Source organism: Microtus oregoni, unplaced genomic scaffold (assembly GCF_018167655.1).
Source record: "Microtus oregoni isolate MIOR12 unplaced genomic scaffold, Mior012 000018F_ref0000195, whole genome shotgun sequence".
Lineage (NCBI taxonomy): Eukaryota > Metazoa > Chordata > Mammalia > Rodentia > Cricetidae > Microtus > Microtus oregoni.
In genome coordinates this window covers 182,648-196,366 of record NW_024543077.1, presented here as the reverse complement: position 1 = coordinate 196,366, position 13,719 = coordinate 182,648, and the positions used below count along the sequence as shown (strand labels likewise).

The window sequence follows — 13,719 nt, the reverse complement described above, 5'->3', positions numbered from 1 at the left end:
CTCAAAACCAGGGAATTGTGTGCTTTAAAAGGGTGGATTTTATGGCCTGTGAATTATATCTCAATAATGCTGTTATAAAAAACATGCAAGAAAGAGACTGTGGGGAATGTGGAAAAATGGAAACAGCTGACTTGCTAGAAATGGCGAGATGGAAGGTGCTTTTATTTCTTTTCCCATTATTGTTGTTTGTGGAACAATAATACGAGAAGAAAGGAGACAGGGAGAGGGCTTGGCATAGAAAATAGGCTCCAGGTTTGGAGTTCGGAGAACTGAGGTCTCTATCCCTCATGCTGCTAGTTGTTGAGCATGTGCTATTGGGTATGCAGCTTTGCCTATTTGGGCTCCAGTGCTCTCTTCTTAGATGCAGGGTAACACCAGCCCACCAGAGCCACGAGGAGAATTGCATGAAGTCTTCCCTGCCTGAAGCAGCATGTGGCAGGTTTCCATGGTGCTGGTTTTCTAGGGCACCAACTGCAGCCTGAGGCTCTGTTCTTAAACATGTTAGACTTGAACGTGGAAGACAGCCACAGCAATTGCTCCACGGTGCTCATTGGGAAAGGGCAGCTATATTTCATAGATAGCTTGTTGGATAGCTGTGTGCATGGAGGATATATGCTTCTACACTCGTTTCAGGAGCTGCTGGTGAAGGGTCTGGGCCAAGCAATTCAGATCAAGAGAAGAGAGACAGAGCCACAGCTACAAACCCTCTCCCCAGCCTGTGTCTGCTCTGTGATCTGCTCTCATCCATACCATCAACTCAAGCGCTTCTCAGACAGTCGTTGCAAGGAAAAGATGGCGACCCAATCTGAAGATGACAAGCTAGTCTTGAAGAGCTTGAGCATTTGGTTTCACGCAGCCACCACCAGGGATGGAACCCCTCCCCCTTTACCATCGCTGCCTCTCCTAAGCAACCCAGCCTCTCTCACCAGGAAGAAAGATTATGAGAAGGCGACTCCTCGGACAAGGAACAGGAATTTCCATGAAGTCATGGTGGAAAGAGAACTTGAATACGCCGTTCCCTTCCCCAGGGTCCAGGGACTATCACATCAGACTCACCGGCCTTAGATCACCCAGTGAAGATTTAATGCTATAATGTCCCCGTCTGCACATTATCAATGTCCAGTAAGTCCTTCCCCAGTGATGTTACTAAGTCATAAGTGGAGGGAAGGTACTCTAAACAATCTATTTCCTCTTGGTGGAGCATGAACATCAGCCACCCTGAAGGAGCGCAGCTGGGGACCATGGACATGAACATGACCAAGAGACAGGCCGAAGAACTCAGGTATGGCCAGGCCCATGGTAATGATGGTGAAGTAGTTGCAGCTTGGTGAGGGGTAAGAGTAAGGAGGGAAGCTAGAGAATAAGGAAGGTAGAAGGTTGAAGAGGAGTTGGTAGTGTTTGGTGCTGTGGCACTTTTGAGTCATCTATATTTGTCTAAGAAACCCCTCATGTTTTCATAAATGACTTCAGTAAATGCATTGGTTTACGAAGTTGGAATGATATAGAATTGTTTATCCATCTGCTGGTGATAGATTAATAATCTTTGGTGTGTATGTGTGTGTGTAAAGCAAAGCATTCATCATTCCCAGAACACCACCGTTATACAGTTGCTCCCCCAGTATTTGGGGCCTGAGTAATACAACAGACACAGTCTATACAGATGGTGACCTTGAAGACCAGGGAGGTCAAGTGACTTATCTCTGATTGCCCAGAAAATCTGCAGCAGAGACGACAGGAGTGAAGATTTGAATTCAATTCTTTGTTAGCTCACGCTGATTCTAAATTTGATTCCTTATAGAGGAGTCATTGTCTCAGGGCCAAGGGCACAATCCACAAACAGTACAGAAGACATGGAATGTCGAGGAGCTGAGGCACCAGGTTTATGATTTAAACTGTGGAGCATTGATTTAACGTCCATTTAGATCAATGCTTGGCTCAGAACTGGGCCTCAGTGGGTCCTCTCTGAAATGCCCTAATCTATCTTAGGTTCTAGTGGAGCTTGCTTCCAACTCAGAACCAAAGTCCTGCCTTTACCAAAACCAACTTCTATGAAGACAGGAACAGTAGCAGAGTAGAGACATTCCATCCAAAGACCCCAGCGACCCTGGAGGGGCATTCTCAAGCTTGTGGCAGCAGGCAGTCGGACCAAGAGCAATGTCATTTATCAAGAGTCGTTACCAGCTCTCTCTGGGCTTAGGTGTCTACACCAGTCCATCAGCTCTAACAGCAAGTGTGTGATCCCCAAGGCCCCTCGCAGCTGAAACACGGAGAGAAATGAATAAACAGCTCTACGCTGCTCACATGGAGAAGCAGAGCGTGTCTGGGAAAGAAAACAATTCTCTGAGCTGTCCGGTGTGTTTTGCCGGTCAGGGTAGGAATGGGTAACTGCCACAACTCGAATGTGACTCCCAGTGACATGGCAGACTAACAAGCAACACACCAGCCCCCAAAGAGCACGTGCAGAAATCACCCCAGGGGCTGGGGAGGTGGCTCGGCGGGTAAAGCGCCTACAACATAAAGCACAGGAGCCTGTTTGACCCACAGCACTCGTGTAAAAGTCCACGTGTGGTAGTGCACTTTCATAATCCTAGCATGGAGACAAGAGGATCCCCAGGACTCTCCGGGGAGCCAGTCTATTCCAAACTGGTGAGCTCCGGGTTCACTGAAAGATCCTGTCTGTCTCAAAAATGGGGTGGAAAATGATTGAGGCTGGCCTCAAACTCTGGCCTCAGCATACGTGCGTGCACACACACACATACACACATACAGATATAAACACAAAGACACACACAGACACACATCCACACACACTCATAGAGACATATACTACACACACAGACATATATACATACACACAAACACATACACACAGAGACACACCCCAACACACCCCACACACATATACATATATACACACATACATTCACACATATACACATATATACACAGACACACATGCACAGAAACACACAAGCCAACATACATACATGTACATAGGCACGTTGCAAATAAATAAGTAACCCTAGCAAATATATCAAAGGGACAGAGGGGAGAACATGAGAGCACATACTTAGGGAGCCATGGAGCCAAGATAAAGTCTGGTTTTATCTTTCACGGGATGTTTGATCTTCAGAGAACACCATGACCTCCCTGAGCTGCCCTAGGTCATACCCATTCACTAACATGGATATAGCCTGCCACAGTGAGGAAGGCTACCGGGGTTAATGGCATGATCAGGCTTCCTAGAGATTAACCACAGTTGCAATAAAGAGTGTGGAGTAGGAAATAAATGGGAAAAGAAACGAATCCGAGGGGCGGGGGTGCACTGAGTAAGACAAGAGGAACACAAGTCTGTCTGCGCGCAAATGGAATGTGGCCAGGGAGCATAATAAGGGAAAATACAAGGAAATCACATTTTCCAGCAGACATGTCAGGGAAATTGTCCGAGGTCTGCCAAGAGTTCGATCTTGCCAGCTCAATCATAACACTGAAGACTTATTATTACCCCATCAATAAACGTCCCTTACAGATGGAGAAGGCAAAGGAAGAAATAAGTTCCTTCTTGTGAGTGGATTCCAGCGATCGAGTTCAGCCTTAACCGGAAGTGTCGACAGAGGGCTGGCAGGCAGGAAGGGCAGTTGCCTGCTATGTACAAGGGAACCAAGGCGCTCACTCCTCCAGCTCTGGAAAGAGTTGCTGTTAGATCCCCAGATGAGTCCCTCAGCTCCAGAGAGACGCAGTCTGCAGCCCCTACTGCACCAGTGCAGTAAGGTAAACAGCACTGCATGTAGCGTGGGATACCTGAAGAGGCAGCCCGAGATTTGCAGTGGGGTCAATTGAAGCACTGCTATGAGAATATTGTAGCCCTCCCACTGCCACTCCCTCCACCTTGTTCTGGATCCTATTCTCTCTTTCAGTGGTTGGTTTGAGGAGTTTGCGCCTATAAACCTTCTGCAAGGGAGCCTGCCCAGACCCAGTCAGGGAAAGCCCACTCCCTCCATCTCGTATGCCATCCCTGGGTAAGCTCGATGTCTCTGTGCCCAGCTAGTAGCTTGACATCTGTGTTTGCTTGCTCTTCAAAAAGCACTCAGACAATGAGAAGCAACGCATATTCCATCTGCTTCCTCTTTCCTTAGGTGGCAAGGAGACTCAAAGATAAGTTCTCCATCTTTCTTCTTCTTTGCTGATATCCGAGGTAAAATTTTGCTGGATTGGCTCTTTTTCTCTCATTTCAGACACTACTCCTCCTAGCCTCTGACTCTAGGTGAGATTGCTCTTGCCCACAGTTTAGTTTTGGGGATCATCATAGATCAAAGATGTCGTCAGGGGCCTGAAGAATACATTCCCCTGACTCTTGGCATGATGCAGTCAGCATCAATTTAGGCACATAAAGCCAGGTTGTCATTAACTCTTTTGAACAAAAGACACAAACTGGTTAAAGGGTTCCCACACCACACGGCACTTTTATTGCAAAGCCTAGGCTGATCTCTGCCTTTCTTGATTCTGACACATTTAGGGGAGAGTCCTGGAAAACATGGCTATTAGTTTTGGGGACCCCTTGAACTGGGCTCTCTGTATGCTATCGTGGGACCCCAGAGTCTTGGTTATGTCCAGATCCTGCAGCGAGTACTGAAGAACATAGTGGAGACGGAAGATGGCGCAACAATCCAATGTGTAAGTCCTGGCTGCAGGCTGGACAAGGGCTTTCTCCTGCTTGAACTCCTCCCTCAATGGGTCGCTTGTTGTTGAGAAGACTCATCATGGTGCTGTTCACTTGCCTGCGTGATTGGATGGGGACTGAGAAGGAAGACCAGGGTACGGAAAGGAGGTGATAGACGCAGAACCTGGAGTACAGTACCGAGCACACAGAAGGGGCTCAGAGAGAGTGCTTCCTGCCTCTGATAGACACAGAACAAGTAGCTAGAACCAGTTTATATGGAGCCTGGCCCTAGTCCCCGAGCCAGGAATGTTCCCGACAATCCATTCATAGCCTCACATGGAGCCAGAGAAGCACACAGACTATCTATGGCTTCTCCCCACCATGCCATCTGAGTGTGAGGCCTGCCTGTCAACTGGCCATGTGGCCTTAGAGAAGTTGACCTTAGAGATGCTGCCCAGCCATCTGTGCCTCTGTTTTCCCTTCTCTAGGATGAAGAGGGAAATCCTGCTATATTTCTGAGTAAGGATTGCCGTCTATATGCTTAGACTTTGCTGGGCACATAGTAAATGTTTAAATGTTTAATGCCATTTCTATCATCACTCACGGTCTATAGGCCAGGAAATTGAGACAGGAGATTCACCCACTTCCTTAAGGTCAAATGTCTGAATAAGGAACAAAGTCTGCATAGAAACCCTGGTCTGCCTGGATGCTGAGTGTACATATTTATCTTTATAAACGATTTCTTCTGTTACTCCTTTTACTTTTTGCCTTTTTAGAACAAAATGAGTAAGGGACACTCCAGAGGGGTTCTGCCTGAGAGTCCTCACTGGTCACTGCTCTGTGGGAGGAGTCTCAGAGTCATGTGACACAGTGTGGTGCTACAGGTTCACTGAAGAGACAGGCAGTGACTGAGACAGCAAGCACACATCCAGGTTCCAGACCTGCCACTGCAATGAAACTTAGGCTTTTGATTTGACGGGAACATGGTCTACAGAGAAACCCACCAGCCCCATATACCAGTGTGAACAGGTGACCTTCAGGGACCTTGCTACCCCGGGGTAGACTGGTAAGAGAACATGGTCTACAGAGAAACCCACCAGCCCCATACACCAGTGTGAACTGGTGACCTTCAGGGACCTTGCTACCCCGGGGCAGACTGGTAGGCAGAACAAGCAGTTGTCACCAAGCACAAGTGTTTTGTTAGGTGCGGCAGTGGCTCAATGATGAGCCGTTGTCCTTCTGCACCTGTGTGGGGAGCAACTGGCAGAAGGCTCTGCACAAAGGATGCTGGCAAATAGAGGTCAAATGCAAAGGATTTACCAATGTTGTACGTGGGCATTGAACAGTCAGAACAAACAATGGGAGCAGGTGTGGGCTGCAGAACCATACTGCCTTGGGGGGTCCGATGTACCAGCTGGACATCTGCCCCAGGATCATAGAAACCTAACATCCAAGTAGACAGGGGAGACTCCTCAGCTGAGGCCCAGGAGTCAAAAGAGAATTTACAGCTGATCTCCCATGAAAGCCCTGGAGAGGACTCCTTAACCTCTCAATGTTCTCAAAAACTTGGGTGAAAAACCCTCCACACTGCAGGACAGAGACAGGGCTTTTGGGCTTCAGATCAAGACCCAGGACAGTCTCTCCTTTTGGTGCACAGGGAGAGTTACCAAGAGGGCAATGCTCTGATTCTATCCAAAGGCAAGTCTGTGATGCTATAGCTCCATGGTCACCACATGGTTATTCTAGCTAGCCTTTCCATCCACCAAACAGGTTCCCCTGCCCTGCTGCTTACAGAGGAGGACACTTAGTCATTGGTGTCTTTGAGAATCTGAACAAAGCCTGGATTCATGCCACGTGAGGGACCTAGGGCAGCTTATGAATTCTACCAGAAATCTCGTCGCAGCCCAGTAGCCCCTGGGAGCCTCTCCAAGCCCCTATATCCTGACTCAGCTCAGCTTTTCTGCTGCTTGACATTACAGGCACGCGTGTTCCTAATACCTTTTGGACAAAGTCACAAGGGGTCAATTATCTTGCCACCATGAGGCTGGAGGACCATTTCGCCGGCTTGCATAAGATCAAACTCCACATGATGAAACACGTCACAGGCCCAGGAGGTCTTGTGAGACAGCACAGGGAAGGGAAGGTGGTCCCTTGAGAGCAAAGCGTCACGATCTGTGCATCCCCACCCTTCGCTCAGCCTCACTCACTAAGAATTTGGCTGTAGAGAACTTGCCAGATCAAGAAAAAAATAAATTCCCCAGAGCATGTGGTTGCAAATTTCCCCACTATTTTCCATGAATTGAGAGAGCATCTGTTGATACTGTCCTTGTCCTGCCTGTATGATACAAATAAGGCTGACTCATGCTCTCTCTCCTTCTGTTCCTGATTTGGACCTTGGGGTTGTAGTCCAGTGCTCCAATGTGGGACTCTGTCTCTGTCTCCTTTCATCGCCTGATGAAGGTTAATATCCAGGAGGATAACTATATGTTTGTCTTTGGGTTCACCTTCTTATTTAGCTTCTCTAGGATCACGAATTATAGGCTCAATGTCCTTTATTTATGGCTAGAAACCAAATATGACTGGGTCTGAAAAAGCATGGGATAGAACCGGACTCGCTGAACATAGTGGACAATGAGGACTGCTGAGAAGTCAAGAACAATGGCACTGGGTTTTGATCCTACTGCACATACTGGCTTTGGGGGAGCCTAGACTGTTTGGATGTTCACCTTACTAGATCTGGAAGGAGGTGGAAGGTCCTTGGACTTCCCACAGGGCAGGGAACCCTGACTGCTCTTCAGGCTGATGAGAGAGGGGGAGTTGATTGGGGGAGGGGGAGGGATATGGGAGGCGGTGGTGGGGAAGAGACAGTAATCTTAAATAAATAAATAAATAAATAAATAAATAAATAAATAAATAAATAACAAATGAGGCTGACTCCCCCCAAAGGCCCCACTGTATGTTGACTCTATCAGGGGCTCTTCATATCATCTTTTCTACGTTGTACAGCTTCTCAGCCTTTCCCAGCCCTGCCCTGGCTGCAAGGAAACACTGCTTTAGGTGTCAGGCACAGGATTTGAGTGACAGCTTCATAGGAATTCACAGATGCAGCCACGACCCCCAGCTGTGCCTGTGAGGACAATCACTTAAGGAAACCAATGCATCTCAGTGGGCAGGACTTTCACTGACGGCCAGCTCTGCAGTGTTAGGTCAGATGCCTCCCCGGGTCTGCAGCCTGGGGAAGTGGCAAAGCCCGTTCAAGCCATGGCCTTTACGGTAAATGGTAGTAAGTAGAGCATCTCGTGAAGAGGGTGCTGCAGAAATTAAACAAAATATCGCACTCATAGGTTACACCGGGATGTTTTGATCAATAACAGATCACATGTGCAGTAACCGTCTCCTGAGATTATAACTGAGCTGGCAGACTTTCTTACTGCTTATACCATCATTATCATGATGGAGTTCAGTGTTTTGTTCGTATGATCATGGTGATGCTAATGTAAACAAGCCATGGCCAGAGGTGTGAAAGTGGAACATGAACATTGCCTACAGCACAAACTACTTGGTAGTAACAGCAAGCTGCTGTGTAAGTCTATGGATTCAGTGTGCCTTTTTACTGTGCTTTTAGAATACATTTCTATACTTAACTACAGTAACATGCCACTGAGCCCTAGGTTAGTGTAGTTCAGTACAAACAGCACGCCACGAAATGTCAGCGCCAGACTCACGTATCAATGCTAATAACATATCTGATTCATCAAGGGGTCATGTGAAATGACCAAGCCCTGTACCATTTAAAAAGAGTTTGTAATTTAGAGCAGCTACACGATGAAGAAATCACCTCACCTTGCAGTTCTTAGGGCTCATCTCATCCTTCGGAGACACCTGAGAAAGCCCTCAGGGCTATGCGCAGCTAACACACAGTCAATAGCTCACTGCTAACACTATTGATCAATCTATCCTCTAGCCCTGAGTTGCTGCAGACCCAGCTCTGTATGGCTGGGGCTTCTAGTTGCCACCTCAGGGAACCTCACCATCCAATGGAGGGAGACCACAGACAACCAAGCGTTAGGATATAACATTAATTTTAAAAGAACCAGCTCTAGTCAGTGACACCCGTTTGGTCTAGGTGTTGTATGTACATGTTTCATATAAGGCCAGGGTGTATGGCTTCTAGCCTAAATACCTGGATACAAATTCCAGCATGATTGCCAGACACTTGCGTAATCTTGGTCTCATTCATTGACTTTTTGGAAGCCGAGTTACCTCATCTTGAGAAGAGTTAGAGAATGCATACACAATACTGACACCCCTACTCCCTACTCCTGCTGCTCGGTTGACAAGTACTAGCGATAATTAGTATATATCTGTCAGGTGTACCTGAGGATTATCAGCAATCCGCCTTCATTAAGAACAAAATGAAGAAACTGAGGCTGAAAGAGAGAGATCTACCATCTAAGCAAAGGCTCTAAAGCTTCCTCCTTGAACAACAAGAGGCGTCAGGAGACGGGGTTCCAGGCACACAGCAGCCACCTTGTGAGCCCAGACACCAGCTTTGTCCATTGTCAGTCAGACAAGGGGAGAGGTCACAGCCTTGGAGGGAGAGGGGACTGCAAAGTCTGTAATGGGAAAGCTGCCTCGGAAGGATCAATGTAAGGAAGAGGAACGGAATCTGACCCCGACACATCTCTGTCCCCTGCTTAGACAGCCACACACAGGGCACACTTTCAAGACCAGCATGCAACAGCCTGTGCAAAGAGACTGAACAGATCTGCCGAATAAAAGCTAAGTTAGGAGTAAAGTGAGGAGCATACATACATACATGCACACACACACATGCATGCACACACACATGCATGCATACATGTATGCCTACTCCACAGGTCTTTCTGGGGGAGCCAGGGGCTATTCTGGAGACCAGAACCTGCCTGGCCTAGTCTCTGTCAGAGGACTATGGGATAAACAATAGGTACTTGAGGCAGAGCTTGGCATGGCAGGGCCTGATTACCTCTGCAGCAGGCTATGCAAATTAGACCGCAACAGCCCCACAGCTGAGCAGGTGAGAGAGGAACAAACCAAACAACACAGACTCAGACCTGTTTACAGGAACACATTCTTGTAGAGAGCCTGATAAGTCTGTTCCTAAGCCTGCCTTGCTTCCTGTCACCAAGCACCTGCTTCTCATGCAGGAAAGATAATCACTCTGGGAACGGGCTCTGCTCCGGAGACCTGGCAGAATGCTTGCAGTGTAGAGCCAAGTCCTCCTTTCAACAGGCCTTCCCCTTGTCCTGTTTGGGTTGAAGGGAAACCCTACCTGGCAGGGAAAGGCTCTGCCCTGTGGGTTGCCTGCAGCTGAAAGTGACCCGCAGAGAAAGGAAGATGCCCCCTGAATTCCAAGCTCAGGGCAGCTGCTGAACAAAGACCCCAAAGATTCTTGCTGGGACAACACTGAACATCAGGGGAGGAGGTCCCAAGAGCATGGCAGCTATCACCTGTCAGGTTGGGCAGTCACCTGCTTTGTTCCTGCTGAGTGAGGCAGGTGAAGGGAGAGAAGGCAGCCCTGAAGAGAGGGGGTAGAGCAAAGGGTGTGTTGCAGGGGTGCCTGCCACAGAGAGATTAGTACAAGAAGCAAGAGTTTGTAGTTGACTCGAAAGAAGAAGGTAAAAAAAATCTGGGTAATTCTAGCCAGGATGAAGAGACAGCTGGCCTCCCACTGTAATCAGAGAGGTTGATAAGGCTTGTTAAGAGCTGTTTTGGGGTGCGGAGAGATGGCTCAGTGCTGTGAGGGCTTACTGCTCTTCCATTGGACCCAAGTTTCATCACCAGCACCCATACTGGGAGAGCACAGATATCTGTAACACCAGCTCTCAGAGATCCAGTGATCTCTCTGGCAAAGGCTGATACCAATATACAGGTGGCAAACACCAATACAGGCGCATGAACAAAAAAAATCAAAATGAATATTTTTAAGCACATTTCAGAGCCCTGATGAAAACTTCAATGTGGATATATGTATACCCGCCCCCTCTCTAAAGGGGACTTAGTCCTTTCTTTCTCTCATCCTCTCTCCTTCCCTCTCTCCCTCCCTCCCTTCTCCCTTAACCCACAATGCCTGCCTTCTCAATTAAATAGGACCACCAGCGATTCCCAATCCACACTCAAATAGAAACACCAGGTTAGGCCCGAGGTTATCCTATCTGTGCACACTTTGAAATTCCAGACTTTGAAGGAGCCTAAGAGCTTCCTCCAGCCCCCAGAAGTTGTCCTCCACATAAACAAAGAGCCCGGCCTCTCATCCCTAAGGCTCTTCATGCAGAGCCTGAGGCAAGGTTCTGCAGAGGCAGGAGCTAAGAGCTTGCTTCAGAGTCCAGAACCATCCAGCTTTGAGAAGCAGCAGCCTTCAGCAGGGTCACTGCACTAGGGGAGCGCGCCCCACAGCCCTTGGCAGAGTCTCTCTGATGTGTTAAATCCCAGCCACTTGGAAGCAGGGGCTCTGGCCCTGGGCAGGTTGCCCTCTGGCTACCAGTTTGTCCAGAGCTCAGACTATCTTCGCTCTGGGAAGAGAAGACACTGATTTTTGTAAAACAAAGACTTAGACCCAGGAAAACAAAACAAAGCAAACAACAAAAGGCACAGGACTTAGCTTGAAGTCCAGTTACCCAGGCACCATCTTTTCTGCTGAGGAATAGGTTTAAAAAGGTCATTCATGACTAAACTTCATTATATACATATATGAAACCGTCAAACAACTTTTTAAGAATTCTCATTCATGAGATTAAATCCCTGGAGGAAGTCCATTGAGGTCAGAAATAACTTAGCGTTAGTCTGTGTCCCAAGCATATCCAGGGCAGCTTTCCCATTCATAGATTTACCCTCGGTGTCACGTAACACTAACCAGTGGTGATCCGTTCGGCAACAAATGAATCCATCACAAAACCACTATAACCATGAACCCCAAAGCGGGTGTTAGAGGGTTCCGTGAAATGACAATGGTGGGAGGAGGAGCGTATATCCCAGAGGCACACGCTACTCCATATTAACCCGACACTCTCTGTGCCCAGCACAGAGCTGAAACCTAAGAGTCTGATGATAACCAGCGGGTTAAAGGCTTGCTGAAAGTCACGGGATAGGTTGTCACAGGGCCTGGGTACAGACCCACTGACTGCTGATTACACAAAACACTCAGGGCTCCCAAAGGGACAGGCCATGAATGTCACACCAGCCAGGTTCTAATGAGTGCCGCCATCCTTCAGAAAGGCCTCACCCAGGCCCAAGAGATCTCCACAAACTTCTCTGCTCAAAAGTTCAACCAGGTCACGGCAACAAAACAGAACTCACAGCCTGATCAATACCCAAATACTTCAAACCAGCTCAGTTCATCTCCTTACTCTTACACAAAACAGAGAAGTCAGGAGGCTGGGGTCTGGCGACCAGATGTACGTGTTGATTCAGGCTGCATTCAGCATCAAAACTTACCTACTGCCCAAGGGTCCGAGAAATCGCTAGCCCTCTCTCAGGCTCAGATTGTCCATCTGCAAAACAAGAAGACAACCGCAATGAGCCTGGGTGTCCTCTGCACCCACAGGTGTCAAAGATTCGACCCTAACACTGCCTGTTCCTGGAACAGGATGTTTCAGATGCTCAGGGGTCACCAGGGAACTGTTCACAAAATGAAGTGTGAGCACAAGGAAACTTAAGCCGGACGATGGTTGTGTGTCAAGCACGACACGGGCAAGTACTTAGACTGCAGTGTGGGAAATGCAGCCTTCCAATCATTTTGGCACACACTTTTGGTTTTCATAGATGCCGACATACTATGCTAGGGACACCGTAAGAAAGCACACAGAGATAACTACCTCACACGCTCTCTTTTATCATGCGGGGTTATTTTTTTTATATTTATTTTTTAATTTTTTATCGATGTGTGTTTGTGTGGGTCAATTGTGTGTGCAAGGGGCCCCAGGAGGCCAGAAGCGGCCATCAGGTCCCTTGGAGTGGGAGTTACAGGTGGTTGTGAGACAACACAGGTGCTGAGCACTGAAGCCTGTGTCCTCGAGATGGGGACGAGCAGGACAATGGGATATGAAATCTCAGGGTCTCATCAGACTCCTTTTCTTGTCCCCAGTGTTAGACCAGCGCTGCTGCCTGTCTTCTATGTCGCATTCTCTACTCCCTTCCTCCAAGCACTTTGCAGGCTTGTCCTCTGGCGTCTGGCAGCAGCACCGTCTACGCTGGGTCCAGAGGAGTTCAGGGTGGGCGAGTGTGGCCGCTGGACTCACCCAGCCTTCAGCTGGCTCCCCTCTGAGAAGGAAGGGAGGCAGGCCAGCCCGCCACCCGCAGACACTGCTTTGAAGTAAGAAACAAGAGGCCAAGGGAAAGGAAAGGAAACCGTCCATCTGTGCCCTTACCCTGTGACAGCTGCCGAGCTGATACTGTCTCCAGATATTATCTCGTGATCCTCGGGAACCACAATGGGAATTTTCACGACCAAGAAGACTAGTTCAGGCTGGCTGGCAATCCCTCCCAAACCTGCTCAGTCACTGGGGCTCGCCATCACGTGGTTTTCCATATCTGTGTGCCATTTATACCGTAGCGTACAAGTTTTCTAGATCAAGTCACTTGGTTTTGCTTTACATAATGTTTAGATTTTTGCTGTTATTGTTGCTTTACCTTTAGGTATTTATTTTGTGTGGGGGGGATGGGGCATGGCACACCGCACAGGTGGAAGTCAGAGGGCAACTTGTGGGTATCGGTTCTCTCCTTCCACCGCGTAGCTTCGGGAACTAAACTCAAGACAGTGAGCTTGGTGGCAGGTGACTTTCCCTACTGAGGCATCTCCCTGACCCTTAACTTCACCTGAAAAGGATTTATCAAAGAAGTTCCTGCCCTTCTTTGTTTCTTGCCCTTCTCTCCATCGTCCAATAAAAAGCAACCTTGCAACACAGGTGGAGTCTGTAGCTGCCAAAGGGTTGCTAACAAGGGAAAAGAGTCCACCATAGTAGCTGTGCTGCACACAAAAGTCTGCGGCTGCCTGTGGAACACATCTCATTAGAATCTGTAAC

At 48.2% G+C, this 13,719-nt stretch overlaps 1 protein-coding gene across 6 annotated transcripts in view; it reads right to left on the bottom strand.

The window, feature by feature from the left end:
• The window catches only part of LOC121458754 (teneurin-4-like), a 671,077-nt gene that overhangs the window by 521,622 nt on the left and 135,736 nt on the right, over window positions 1–13,719 (bottom strand). For all 6 annotated transcript variants that reach the window (XM_041668100.1, XM_041668102.1, XM_041668105.1 and 3 more), the window contains exon 2: window positions 12,134–12,189. The gene's annotated coding sequence lies outside the window, so the exon portion shown is untranslated. The remainder of the gene's footprint in view (window positions 1–12,133; window positions 12,190–13,719) is intronic.